Here is a 14,469-nt window from a genome sequence, read left to right on the forward strand (position 1 = left end):
GCTTCCCACAATAGTCTATTCTTCCCCTCTCTGCTACGTGGCATTCTCTGCTTATCATTTTAATCCTCTCCTGCTACTGCTCACATTTCTTGCTTATCTTACTAAAGCCAGAGCAGGCCAAACAATCCATTAGAGTAATTCACACAACTCCCCACTTTTCCTCTTCCCATGCCTTCTGGTTCCACATTATATAACAACAAGGTTAGTATATAAGGAGTAACTATATAGAATAGGAAAAAAACAACAACGGTAGATTGTGAATCTCAAGAGAAAAGTTTAGGTGCTGTGTGTTCCAATAGTTACTGAATGAGCTCAGCTCAATCACTTAAATTCATCAGGCCTTAGTTCTGGGTTTGCTTTGGCTCTGTTTATCATTCACGTTTAATATTTTGTTTCTAAGGGAAGCACATTCGCTTTTTAAATATGTGAATGTATAAACTGAGGAGACTACCAGATTCTTGCAAAGTAGCTGTCCAACACACGCTTGAACTCTCGAGTGACTAGGAACCTCCTCACAATAGTGCTCGTCTCTGCCTAGTCCTGCGAGTCTTTACAAGGAACTGAAATCTGTCTTCATCTGAATTTGACAGACAGCTACAGTATTGGTAGAAACACTACTGGATTCGGATTCTAAAGCAGTGAGGTCAAATTCCAGCTCCACAATTATGTAACCTTGCAGAAACCATAAAACTCCAAATAGGAACTTACTGGCCCCCAGAATGGGGAAGTGATAATACCTTAGGTTATGATTATTATAAATACGTATAAAGCATATCGTCCAGTGCCTCACGCATCTCTGTGCTTTACGAGCAATTCATTCAATCAGAATCTAGTATTGCTGTTGTCATGCACCACTGAGTCGGTTCCGACCCAATAGTGACCCTGCACAACAGAGTGAAACACTACATACATGGTCCTGTGCCATCCTCACAATTATTATGTTTGAGCCCATTTTTGCGGTCGCTGTGTCAATCCATTTTATGGCGGGCCTTCCTCGCCTTCACTGCCCCTCCACTTTACCAAGCATAATGTCCTCCTCCAGGGACTGGTCTCTCTTGACAATATGTCCGAAGCATGTAAAACAAAATCTGGCCATCCTTACCAATAAGGCAGCGGTTCTCAACCTGTGGGTCGTGACCCCGTTGGGGGTTGAACTACCCTTTTACCTGGGTCACCTAAGACCATCAGAAAACACAGATTTCTGATGGTTTTGGGAACTGAGACACTGCTCCTCTATCCATCTCCCGGGGACATGCAGATAACGCCCACCTATGAGTACCCGGTGTGAACACTGTACCCATGCTATACCATGCTTCAAGACAAAATTTCATTTATTTGTCATTAGAAATAAACATCTCACAACATATAAATGAATATTGTTTTGTGATTTATCACTATGCTTTAATTATGTTCAAATTGTAACAATGAAAATACATCCTGAATATCAGATATTTACATTATGATTCATAGCTAGCAATATTACAGTGATGAAGTAGCAACAAAAATAATGTTTTGTTTGGGGGGGCACCACAACATGAGCAACTGTATTAAAGGGTCTCAGCATTAGGAAGGTTGAGAACCACTGCTCTAAGGAGCACTACTGCTCTAAGGAACATTTCTTCCAAGACAGATTTAATTTAGCATGATGATTTTGCCAACTAAAATTAAACAAAAGTACCCCCCAAAACTTTTTGATATATGGTGCCTGCTGTCTTTGTTACTGTTTTTAAGGAGCCATCGAGTCGACTCCGGCTCAAAGCTATCCTTCGTACACCAGACGAAAACACTGCCAGTCCTGCACGCTCTCACAAGGATTGTGTTTAAGCCACTGTTGCAGTCACTGCTGTCAGTCCATCTCATTGAGCCCCTTGCTCTGTTTCATCAACCCTCTACCGAGTATGATGTCCTTTCCCAGGGGCTGTCCCCTCCTGATGACATGTCTGATGCCCACGAGAAGTCTTGCCATCATTACTTCCAAGGCACCTTCTAGCTAGACGTCTTTCAAGGCAGATTGATTTGTTTTCCTGGAATCCCGATCCAAGTGACTGGTATGAGGAAAGGGAAGTACAGTCTCAGAGAGGGCACGCCGTCTCTGGAAAGTGTGCAAGGCCACATGGCATGGGCCGTTCCCTTGGTACTGGTAATATTCTTTGCCAACACCATAATTCAAAGGCATCAGTCCTCCGGGGGTCTTCCTTACTCACTGACCAGCCTCTATGATAAGGTGACCACGTTTTAACATTGGGAAAGCGGGACAAAAGCGGGACACCATTGATAAAACTCATATCCTGGCGAAATAGCCACATGGCAGCCAAAAACCATATACCCTAGCTTGTCAGTGCATTCCTTCCAAAAATCGGGACTTTTTAAAAATTCCGCAGGACACAGGAAAAATTGTTAAAAACCGGAACTGTCCGGCCAAAAGTGGGACGTCTGGTCACCTTACTCTATGAGCATGTGAGGTCATTGGAAAGACCATGGCTTAGGTCAAATACCACTTTTTCTTCAAAGGCACATCCTTGCTCTTCAATACTTTAAAGAGATCTTGCGCAGCAGATTTGCCAAGTGCAATGTATCTTTTGATTTCTTGACTGTTACTTCCATGAACATTGTTGTAGTTATCGAAGTAAAATGAAATCCTTGACAACTTCAATATTATTTTGTCTTTTTATTATGATGCTATTGGTCTAGTTGTGAGAATTTTCATTTTCTTAATATGGAGTATTTCACAAATTTGTGTGTCATCCATGCTAATCTTCTCTGTGTTGTTCCAATTTTAGTATATGTGCTAGCACCAGTTGTGATATTTTTTTAAAATTTTTTATGGTGAGGTATAATCCATATTATGAATCCAGACTATAGTCTTTGGTCTTTTTGAGTACTTCAAGTCCTCTTTGTTTTCAACAAGCAAGGTTGTTTCCTCTGAGTATTGCAGGTTGTTAGTGAGCCTTCCTCCAACCCTGATGCCCCTTCTTCTGTGTGTAACCTGATGCCCCTTCTTCTGTATGTAACCTAGCTTCTCAGATTATTTCTTTATCAAACAGATTGGATAAGTATGATGACAGATCTGGGTTAGGCTGTGTTCTCTAGAGAAGTAAAACTGGTGATGCTTATACGTGTATGCATATAGAAAGAAATGAATATCATGAAGCGTCTCACACAGTTGTAGAAGTGAGTAAGTGCAGTCTGGTTCAAGTCTGGGGGTCATTTGTTGAGTGGGAGGCTTCTCCTGACTCCTGTGGTTGTAGGGGCCGACAAACCAGGAAGATCCAAGTCTGGTAAATGCAAAAGTGAATGAAGCCAACGTCAACATTCTGCTGCTGGCTCCTGGAATCTGCAGGCAATATGGCAGGAGGTCAATGAACTAGAACTAGATATAAAAATGAGGTCCAATAGAAGTGACAAGCTTTCCCAGAGAGTGTGTTTCGAAAAGGAACAGGTCATGCTTCTAATTGCATCAAAGCCGTAACCTGTTCCAAGTGGTTAAGCTCTACTACACGGCTGGCTGCTTACAGCGTTGATTGTATTATTGTGGAGTTGATTACATTGTGTTAAATCACATCATGGGTATTGCTGTTAAACTCCTGAGAATCCTGGCCCAGCCAAGTTGGCACAAAACCTAACTATCACAGGATACAACCCTGAAGCATACCTTTTGTGTTAATACAGGTTGACTAGAGAAACAAATTCATAGACACTCATATGTGTATAAGAAAGAGCTTTATATATAAGAACAACCGAATATTGAGAAAACATCCCAGCCCAGTCCAGATCAAGTCCATAAATCCGATATTAGCCCATATGTCCGATACTAATCTAGAAAGTCCTCTTCAGACTCACAAAACACATACAATGCTGCTGAATGGGGGGAGATCACAGGCCAGTAGGTGGAAAGTCTCGTGGATCCAATGGCAGTGTAAGCATCTTAGCACTTGCATGGGTCTCTATGTGGCTCTTCCAGCTCCAGGGCTCTAGGTAGCATTCTGTGCATTCTGTACATGTGTATTGTCAGCAGGAATGTCTCGCAGGGAGTGAGTGTATCTGGCCTCCAGTGAGCTATTTATCTCTGTTGCACTTCAAAATGAGGTCATCAAGCTGCAGCCTGATTGACAGGCTAACCTCCACCCCTTCACTCTTAAGTTTCCAGTTGATACCAGATTATGTAACTACCACACCATTCCTGATTTTAAACCACAAAGTATTCCTTGTTCTGTTCAAATCACTGCCTTTTGGTTTACATACAGGTTCTGCATAAGCACAGCGAAGTGTTCTGGAATGCTGATGCTTTGCAAAATTGTAGTTTGTTATGATCCTTACAGCCCTTCTATAGTCCATAAAACACACATAAATAATGGATATTCTCTGCTTTCTTCAGTATTCCATCTGACATTTTCACTGATATGCCTCATTCCATGTCCTCTTCTGGATCCAATTTGAATTTCTGGCAGCGCCCTATTTATGTACTGCTGCAACTATTTTTGAATTATCCTCAGTAAATTTACTTGTATGTGATATTAATGATGTTGCTCAATAATTTTCATATTCTATTGGTGACATATTGATTATATAACCATGTCTCCTCCATCCTATAACTGCACAGTTGGTTCTAGAAGCTGAATGCAGAACCTTGTATAAGTTAAATAACATTTTAGAATTTATGTGCCAAAGGCCCTGCCAACTTGAGATCAATAGGAAATGAAAAATACATTTAAAACTATTCAGAGAATCCAAAGGACATTTTAAATAACTGAAACCCCTCTGAGGTAGGCAGATTGGTATTATTAATGTCATCTTACTGAAGCTCAGCAGGGTAAAATAATTTGATAAACATTCATTCTACACCAAAGTCTATATCTTGAAGAAATTATGCTACCCATAACCCTGCTGAAGGAGTAGACCTAGGCAGTACTATTCTGTACATTGTTATCTCTGAGCCATGTCCCGTTAACATTGGGCTGCTAACTGCAAGGTCATAAATTCAAACTCCCCAGCTGCTTGCGCTGGGATTAGATTGCTGTCCTTAGGTGTCATCCAGCTGCGGAAGGCTTAGATGGAGTTTCTATGTGTCGGAATTGACTCACTGGCAGTGGTTTGGCTTTTGCTTCTATTGTTGCCGTTAGGTGCTGTCAAGTTGGCTGCAACTCATAGCAACCTTGACAACAGAACGAAACCTCCCACGTCCTGCTCCATCCTCCAGCTGTTCTCATGTGCGAGCCCATGGTTGCGGCCACTGTGTCAATCCACTTTGTCAAAGACTCTTTTTCGCTGCCTCTCCACTTTACCAAGCATGATGTCCTTCTCCAGGAACTGGTCTCTCCTGATAACATGGCCAAAGTACACGAGACAAAGTCTCACCATCCTTGCCTCTCTGGCAGTATTTTTGCCAAGAGAGCTCTGTTTGTTCTTCTGGCAACCCATAGTACTTTCAATCTTCCTTGCCAACACCATTCTTCAAATGAATCAATTTTCTTCAGTCTCCCTTATTCAATGTCCAACTTTTCACATACACATGAGGCGAATGAAAATACCTTGGTTTGGATCAGGCACACCTTAGTCCTCAAAATAATACCCTTGCTTTTCAACACTTTAACTAGAGAGGTCTTGGGCAGAAGATTTACCTAATGCAAGGTGTGCATTGATCTCTTGACTGCTGTTTCTATGAGCACTGATTATGGATACAAGTAAGATGAAACCCTTAACAACTTCAACCTCCTCTGTATTTATCATGATGCTACCTATTGGTCCAGCTGTGAGGATTTTGAAGTTCTACATGAGCACAATGAAGTGTTCTGGAGTTCTCCTTGTTCTCAAATCTCTTCAGAGTTTGTTATGATCCATGCAGTTGAATGCCTTGATATCATCAATGAAACACAAATAAACATCTTTCTGGTATCCTTTGCTTTCAGCCACGGTCCATCTGACATCAGCAATGAGATCTCTTGTTACCCTTCCTTTTCTAAATCTAGACTGAATCTCCATCAATGTTCTGCTGCAACCGTTGGTGGATGATCTTCAGCAAAATGTCACTTGCATGTGATATTAATGATATTGTTCTATCCTTTGAACATTCTGTTGGGTCACCTGTCTTCGAAATGTTTTAGTCAGTTGGCCAAGTAGCTGTCTTCCAAATTTCTTGGCATAGACGAATGAGTGCTTGTTGTGCTTCATCAGCTTCTTGAAGCATTTCAATTCATAGGCCATCAATTCCTGAAGACTTGTTTTAGGATAATGATGTCAGTGAACCCTGGACTTCCTCTTTCAGTACCATTAGTTCTGGCTCATATGCTGCTTCTTGAAATAGTGAATGTTAGCTACTTCATTCTAGTAGTTACTCTGTATTTTCTTTCAATCTTTTGATGCATCATTCAATACTTTGTCCAAAGAATCTTGCAAGGTTGAAAATTGAGGCTTGAATATGTTTCTTGAGTTCTTTCAGTTTAAGATATGCTGAGCATGTGCGTTGTTTTGGTTTCCTAACTCCAGTGTGTGTCTTGACACATTTCATTATAATATTTTACTTTGTCTTCTTAAACTGTGCTTCGAGATTTTCTGTTCATCTCTTTGACTTCATCATTTCTTCCATCTGCCTTAGCTACTCTACAATTAAGAGCAATTTGAGAGTATCTGCTGACCCACTTTGTTCTTTTCTTGTCTTTTTAATGACCGTTTGCTTTCTTCATGTATGATGTTCTCGATGTCATCCCACAGCTTATCAGCGCTCTGTCATTAATGTTTAATGCGCCATAGCTGTTCTTGAGATATTCATGAAATTCAGGGGTGATAAATCAAGGCCATAGTTTGGCTCTTGTGGATTTGTTTTCATTTTCTTCAGCTTCAGCTGCAACTTGAACTTACCTATGAGCAATTAAGAGTCTGTTCCACAGTCAACCCTTAGCCTGGTTTTAGCTGCTGATATTGAGCTTTTCCATCATCTCTGCCCACAGAATTAGTCAATTTGATTCCTGTGTACTCCATATGGAGAAGTCCACCTGTGTAGTCACTTATGTTGTTGGGGGGGGGGGCAAATTTTGCTATGAAGAATTCGTTAGTCTTGCAAAATTTTGTCATGTGATCTCTAGCTTCCTTTCTATCACCAAGACCATATTTTCCAACTACTATTCCTTCCTCTTTTTTTTATTATGGAATCCCTGAATCAAAGAACTCTGGTATCCCAGTGGCTCAGCTGTTAACCCAAAGGCCTGTAATTCAAACCCTCTACCTACCACATCCTTGGAGAGAGATGTGTCAATCTGCTTTCATAAAAAACAAACACTTAATTTCCAACATAACAATTACAGCTATTAAAGAAGACTGAAGCAACGATGGAGAATGGAAGCAGGAAGCCCAGGAGGACGTGGCAGAGTGACAGTGCACTGAGGAGCTTGTTATGGACCAGCTGAATCAGACTGTACATGACTTATTGAGTGGGACACTTTGATCTGCTCTGTAAACTTCCACCTAATTCACAATAAAACATTCACAAACCTTACAGCCTTAGGAACCCTATAAAATGTTACCTGTCCTACAGGGTCACTATGAGTTGGGCTTGAGGCAATGGAAACAGGTTTGTTTTGCTAATCCCTGAATCGCTGCTGATTGCACGTGACATGTACATGTACGGAGCTAAATTATAACTACCAATTGCCATGAAGCAAGTGCAACTCCTAATGACCCTAGAAGACAGTGTAGAACTGTCTCTTGGGGTTTCTGAGCCTGTGAATCCTCACGGAAGCAATGAAAGCCTCATCTTTCTCTGGTGGAGCAGTTGGTGGGTTTGAACTCTGCGGCTGGCAGCTCCCGTGTTACCTCCTACACCCCCTGACTAGATTAGAGGCTCTCCAACAAAGGTGACTTCCTGTAAAGCAGACTAAAAAGCAGAACGAACACTTGCGGGGGCTTCTGAATTTGTCATGTTACAGAACACTTCCATATTTTTCTCCCTCAGAGTGACAGGTAGGTACGGACTGCTGATCTTTCAGTTCCAAACTGGAAACTGGCTGCCGGAGAGTCAGTGCAGACTCAGAGCGACCCCTGTGCATTTCCAAGACTGTAACTTAACTGGAGTAGAGAGCCCAGTGTGTCTCCCTCCCACAGTGCTGCTAGTGATTTTTAACGAATGACCATGCAGATCCCAGTCCGATGCTTAACCAGTACACCACCAGGACTCCTACTGCAGCTGAGTATTTTAGATTGGGGTCCACCAGAGCTCCAGGGTAGGACAGAGAGCCCTTCAAATCCTGTATTACAGGAAACCCAACTGAGTGTGCGTTCCTTTTCCTCCGGGAAATTTTGTTCTTAGGCTTTTCTGGTGATCCCGGGAGGCCTGGTGTCATGGCTGGGATTTCAGTTTTCTCATTTCTGTAGGCTTTCGTCCCCAACCCAGCAAACAAACCCTGACACCCTGCTCCCGAAGATGGCGTGTGTGGCTTTCTTTACCTTGTCTCCAGAATCGCCTAACACAGGGCGTTCCCAAAGGGAGGCCCTGGTGAGGAGCAAAACAAAAACGCAACGTCGTTTGCCATTGAACTTTTACAAACTGCCAAAGTGCTTCACGGTATTTTGGAATCTAAGGGTTTATCAGGGGAAGTGTGGCATTTATTTTAATGTACATGAGTCCATAACTGGATTTAAAAGATTATTTCATAATTTTAATGAAATTGCTCTGAATACTGATCAGTTTCTCATATTTGGCATTGTAATTCCAAGGGCAGGATTTCTCTCTTTCATTAACGAAGCTAAAAAGATCTAGTCATTAAAAATTAAAAAAAAAAAAAGCATTTATCCCCAGGCTCATGAAATTGCATAAATAACATTTTTGAGTTTAGTTTAGTTTTTGTTTGTTGCTTTGACCACTTATTGGTTAATAATGTTGTGTACTTGGAGCCCTTTAGACAACAGAACTTGCCTAAGGCCAACGCGGTTCACATTCATGTGAGTCAGATGAGCTCCACCCCCACCCGCCCCCCTGCCCCCACCAACATACTTTCACAAAATGTTTTTGGTAAACAGGCCAAAGGAAAGCAAGAAAAAAAATGTTCCATGTTTTCTAAAAACCAACAAAACCTATTTCTAACATAATGGATGACTTGTTCTTGTTGCAAAAATCATAGGATTTAAAAGTTGGAAAACAGCTCATTCATCTTTTCCAACATCCTCATTTCCTGGAGACTCAGACAAGTAACGCAAACTATGTACCCAATTCTAGTGTTAACAGAATACTAAGAATTGGGGCCTGACTCCGAGTTAGAAGCCCAGATGTTGTGGTGGCTAAGCCCTGGTGCTGTCGGTGGCAATTGACTTAAGTACAGATTCCAGCCTGGAAGCCCTTGTGAGCCATTCTATTGTGTCCTATATGGTCTTTATGAGTTCAAATGTGCTCAGTGGCAATGGGTTCGCTTTTCTTTTCGGTTTTTGAGTGCTAGTTGGTGCAACTCAGAGGACAGGATGGAACTGCTCTTATGGCTTTCCAAGACTGTTACTCTTTTACGTGGGTAGAAAGGTCACCTTCCCCCTGCAGAGCTGCTGGTGGTTTTGAATTGCTGACCCTGTGATTAGCGGCCCAACTTGCAGTCTATGATGAGTCACAGTTGACTCGGTGGCAGTGAGTTTGGAGTTGATGCAAGTATTTGAATATTAGCAGGATCAACTGTATATATGACTAGATGATCCGTGCAGGTTAGGCATAATACAGATTGTTCTCTTCAAGATCAATGACACTCTGAATAAGAGAAATGAAATAAATTTCAGACTAAAGACAATTTTAAAATTTCTGTTATTAATTTAAGTCCCTCTTAATTTATATAAATTTTGTAATGGAGACTACCAAAAGAAGCCAAGTTAAAAGGAGATTATTCAGGCAAATTGTTTGAAATGTTCTGGCAACATACAACATATTACATAATAGAGGACAATAAATGGGCCAATTTTTATCATTCTTTCCCATAAATTTTCTCCCATCAACTGGCAGTACAATATATGCTTAAATGGATGTTTCTGAGTCAGAACTCCTGCATTAAAACTCTTTAAAAACAAAACCAAACTTGTTTCCATGGAGTCTATTACAACTCGTAGTGATCCTGTAGGACAGGATGGAACTAACCGATGGCTTGGATTTCCAAGGCTTCAACATTTACAGCCCATTGTTTGTGCTGATCACACTGTGGTAGTTTGTTTGTTGCAATGGTGGAAGTGATGCCATTGGCATTTCAAGTACCAGTAAGATCACCTATGGTGAATGGGTTTCAGCAAAGCGTCTGACTGAAAACAGACTATGAAGAAGCAATAAGCTGGCCATCTCTGAGGGATTTTCCACAGAAAACTTAATGAATAGTAGCAGAATGTTTACAGATATAGAGCCAGAAGACGAACAACACAGGTTGGAAGTCACTCAAAATGTGACTGAGGAAGAGCTACCTCTTCAACATAGAGTCAGCTGTAAGGACATGAGTGAAACCAAGCTTTGGGGGCCTTCATTTGCTGATGGGCCTTAGCTCAAAATGAGAAGACACAGTCACAAATGTCCATTAACAATCAGAATGTGGAGTGTATGAAACAGGAATCTTGTAAATTGTCAAAAACGAAATGGAAAATGCAAAGATTTGTCTCCTAGAAATTAGTGAGCTGAAAATGACTACCTTTGTGGGAAGAGATGATGGAGAATCTCAGTATCATCATCCAAAAGGAGGCCAGGGGCTAAGTGTGGAACAGACCATCAATTTCTCATATGCAAGCTCATGCTGAAACTGAAAAAATTTAAAACAAGTCCACGAGAGCCAAAAAACAATCCTGAGTGTATCCAACCTAAATATACAGACCATCTCAAGAACACATTTGATTCTCTGAACACTAACGACAGAAGACCTGACAAGCTATGGAATGCTATCAAGAACATTTTACACAAACAAAGCAAAGGGTCATTAAAAAGACAAGAAAGAAAGAAAAAAAATTAAAGTCAATGTCATAAGAAACTCTGAAACTTACTCTTGATCCTAGGGTAACTAAAGGAAATGCAATAAATGATCAACTAAATGAGCTGAACAGAAAACTTCAAAGGGCAGCTCAAGAAGATAGAGTATCATAGTGAAATGTGCAAAGACCTAACATTGGAAAACTACAAAGGAAAAATACACTCAGCATATCTCAAGCTGAAGGAATTGATGAAAAAAGTTCAAGTCTTAAGTACCAATATTGAAGGATTCTTTGGTGAAATACTGAATGATGCAGAAAGCATCAAGGATGATGGAAGGAATACACAGAATCACTGTACACAATCTGCTGCACAAGATCTCTTCAAAGTGTTGAAAGGAAGGAGACACGTTGAGGACTAAGGTCTGATGAGTCAAGTCATGTGTGGTAGTTATATAATGTGGTGTCAATTTGAAAGGATTATGAGTGAAGGGGTGGACTCTAGCCTGTCAATCAGGCCGCAGCGTGATGACCTCATTTGAGGCGCTGAGGAGATAAATAGCTCGTTGGAGGCAGAACACATGTTCAGTCCCTGCGAGACATTCTTGTTGACAAGCCACATGGAGACAGGCTAATGGCAGCCAGAGCCTTGGAGCTGGAGAAGCCACGTGGAGACCCCTGCCAGCGCTGCGATGCTTACGTTGCCACTGGATCCACAAGACCTTCCACCCACTGGCCTGTGATCTTCCTGCATTTGGAATCATTGCATGTGTTTCGTGAGTCTGAAGAGGACCTTATAGATTGGTTTCGGATATATGGGATAATATCAGATTTATGGACTTTATCTGGACTGGGCGAGGATGTTTTCTCAATATTCAACTGCTCTTGTAAATGAAGCTCTTTCTTATACACATATGAGTTTCTCTAGTCTACGCAGACTAACACATCATGGTATTCTCAATCACTTCATATGAATGTGAAAGCTGGATAATGAATAGGGAAGACAATCAATGCATTTGAGCTATGATGCTGGTGAGGACTAGCGAATTACCATGAACTTGAGGAGGAATAAACAAATATGTCTTGGAAGAAGTACAGTAAAAATACTTCTTAGAAGCAAGGATGGCAAGACTTTGCCTCAAGTACATTGGACGTCTTGTTTGGGGAGACTCCACTCACGGCCATCAGGTCTATCCAGACCCAAACTGCGGAGAGTCTAGTCCCTTGAAAAGGGCACCATGTTTGATAGACTTGATGAAAAAGAGGAATGTCCGTCATAAGATGGATTGACATAGTGACTGCAACAATGTCATCAGACACACTTGTGAGGACAGCTGTTTGTTCTGTTGGACATAGGGCTGCTATGAGTTGGAACAACCTGGAAAGTGCCTGACAACAGCAGCAACCACGGTACTTAGAGTATTACAGAACGATCACCAGGCTTTCTCCCTTGTTGTGGCTGGTGAGTTCAAACCACTGACTTTCTGGTGGGGCAGCCAAATGCTTAATGGCTGCAGCATTAGATTCTCTTAACAAGAATCCCTTAAGAGATGCTAAAGCCAATTTGAACTAGATAGGAGTAGAGGGATGATTCATTTTCTAGAACATTACTGCAGTAGCTTGGAAGATTGAAGGAAGAACCATATTTCTGGGAACGTACGTTAGCAGAAACAGAATCCCAACCCAAGTAGGCATCGTCCTCATTGCTCCATGCTCTCGACCCAGCTCTTTTCTGGTTTATCTTCAATCTAACACCAAACTGGCCTGTTTTAGAGTGGGAGGAGCAGTGCTTAGGGCTTTTATTTAGAAAAATATCAGGTATACATGTTCAAACATTGTGGCCAGTATAAAATTGGCTTGGGGAGTCAGGAGGTCTACAGTGGCATCATTGGCCACTCGTTCACAAAAGAAACTTGACCCACAAAGGAGACAAGGATGAAGAGTTACCAGCTAGACAAAAACAATAGATAATCAGCGCAGAATCTGTGCTTCACACAAATCCTAGAAAAGACTGTTTAAAAAATATATATCAGCTAGTGAAATATGAAATTATGTAAGTTACTTCTAATCTCATTTTCATATTAAAACAATCTATAATCAAGGACTTCTTTTCTTGTTTGTGGCAGCATCATTAAATTTTCCAGCCAGGAAATACATGTCAACATATTCACAATTGAGTTGAAAAATATAGTTTTCCTTGGTCAGTGCATTTTTATATATTACTTGCAATCATGAAATCCAAATCCTAACCCACTGCTGGAGAGTCAATTCCAAGTCATAGTGACCCTATCTTGTTTCCAAGGGTATTAATCTCTATGGAAGCCAACTGTCACATTGTTCTCCCATAGACTGATAGCTGGATTTGAACCACTGACTCGTCTTAGGTTAACAATTGACCGAACTTTTTAATGATTTACATTATAGAGCTAAACATATTTTATTCAAACCCAAAGAGGTAAAAGTACTTACCAGTCAAATTCAATAAGCACAGTGAAATATTCAGGACTCATTGACAAGGTGCTGATAAAGTCGTAGAGCAAGTGCCTTAGTTACTGTTACATGGAATCTTAATATGGGGCTGAGCCCTAGATATTAGTAAGACAGAAAAGAATGTTAAAAACAAACTTGGTCCAAGTCATAAGGCTCACTCTTGTTTTTCTAATGCTTTCCAGTTGTCAGTCTGAATATAAAGGTCAAGAACATTTACCTCAGACATCAAGTAATATATTCTACTGTTGACTCTTAAAGTCTGAGGTTCCTTCCAACTTCAGTTCTCGGGTGGTCAGATGGGGATCCCTTATTTATTTAGTTTTTTTTTTTTTAAGTGTATCCTTAGCACTTGAACAAAAGCAGGAGACACCACATTTTAAAACAAACGCTTCCCACTTCTTAGGCTCCTTCTCCTCTGTCACACTTTCCAGCTGCCCTGGAGAGGGGTGTGGAAACTCCCTTGTGTCCTCGGCAGCTGGATGGCAGCTTCTGAGAAGGCCCATCCCTCCCCTCGGAGGAGGAGCCGGAGCACCGCAGAGCCAAAGAACTGACTTGGTCGTGGGATAAAGCGAAACATGGAAAGACTTGGGTTTTTGTATCAGCCCAACTTTCCCCCTCCTCCTGAATAAAACATTATTATTTAACAAAGGGCCTTTAGCCAGTTTCTTTCTTTTTAAATTGGCAATGTGACAGACACAGATTGTGTCATCCTGGGTGAGAGCCACTTCTCAGGGTGTGGAGTTACTTGATTCCGGCCGCCACTGTAGATCAGGGCATTCAAAACATGTGACACGATCTAAGCTCATGCCTCATTCAGTCATCCTAGATTTAGGGAACTGAAGTAATGAAAAGGAGATTTCTTGAGACTTGAAAAAAAGGAGCCATTTGGGAGGACTTTGCTGGATCATTTTTATCCAGAAACTTAAACTTTTTGTATAAACCACTATGCAAATAAACCAGCTAATCTATTTTATCACCATTCCTAATGATGAAAAAATATATAATCTAGATCAGCAGTTTTCACCCTGTGGGTCACAGCCCATTTGGGGGTCGAATGACCCTTTCACCAGGGTC

The 14,469-nt window shown here is 41.2% G+C and overlaps 1 pseudogene; it reads right to left on the bottom strand.

Moving 5' to 3' along the window:
- Positions 1 to 2,710: 2,710 nt before the first annotated feature.
- LOC115872302 lies at positions 2,711 to 2,795 on the bottom strand (annotated as a pseudogene).
- Positions 2,796 to 14,469: the final 11,674 nt, after the last annotated feature.

Source organism: Echinops telfairi, unplaced genomic scaffold, assembly GCF_000313985.2.
Source record: "Echinops telfairi isolate 266 unplaced genomic scaffold, ASM31398v2 ScPeMD7_3;HRSCAF=10, whole genome shotgun sequence".
NCBI lineage: Eukaryota > Metazoa > Chordata > Mammalia > Afrosoricida > Tenrecidae > Echinops > Echinops telfairi.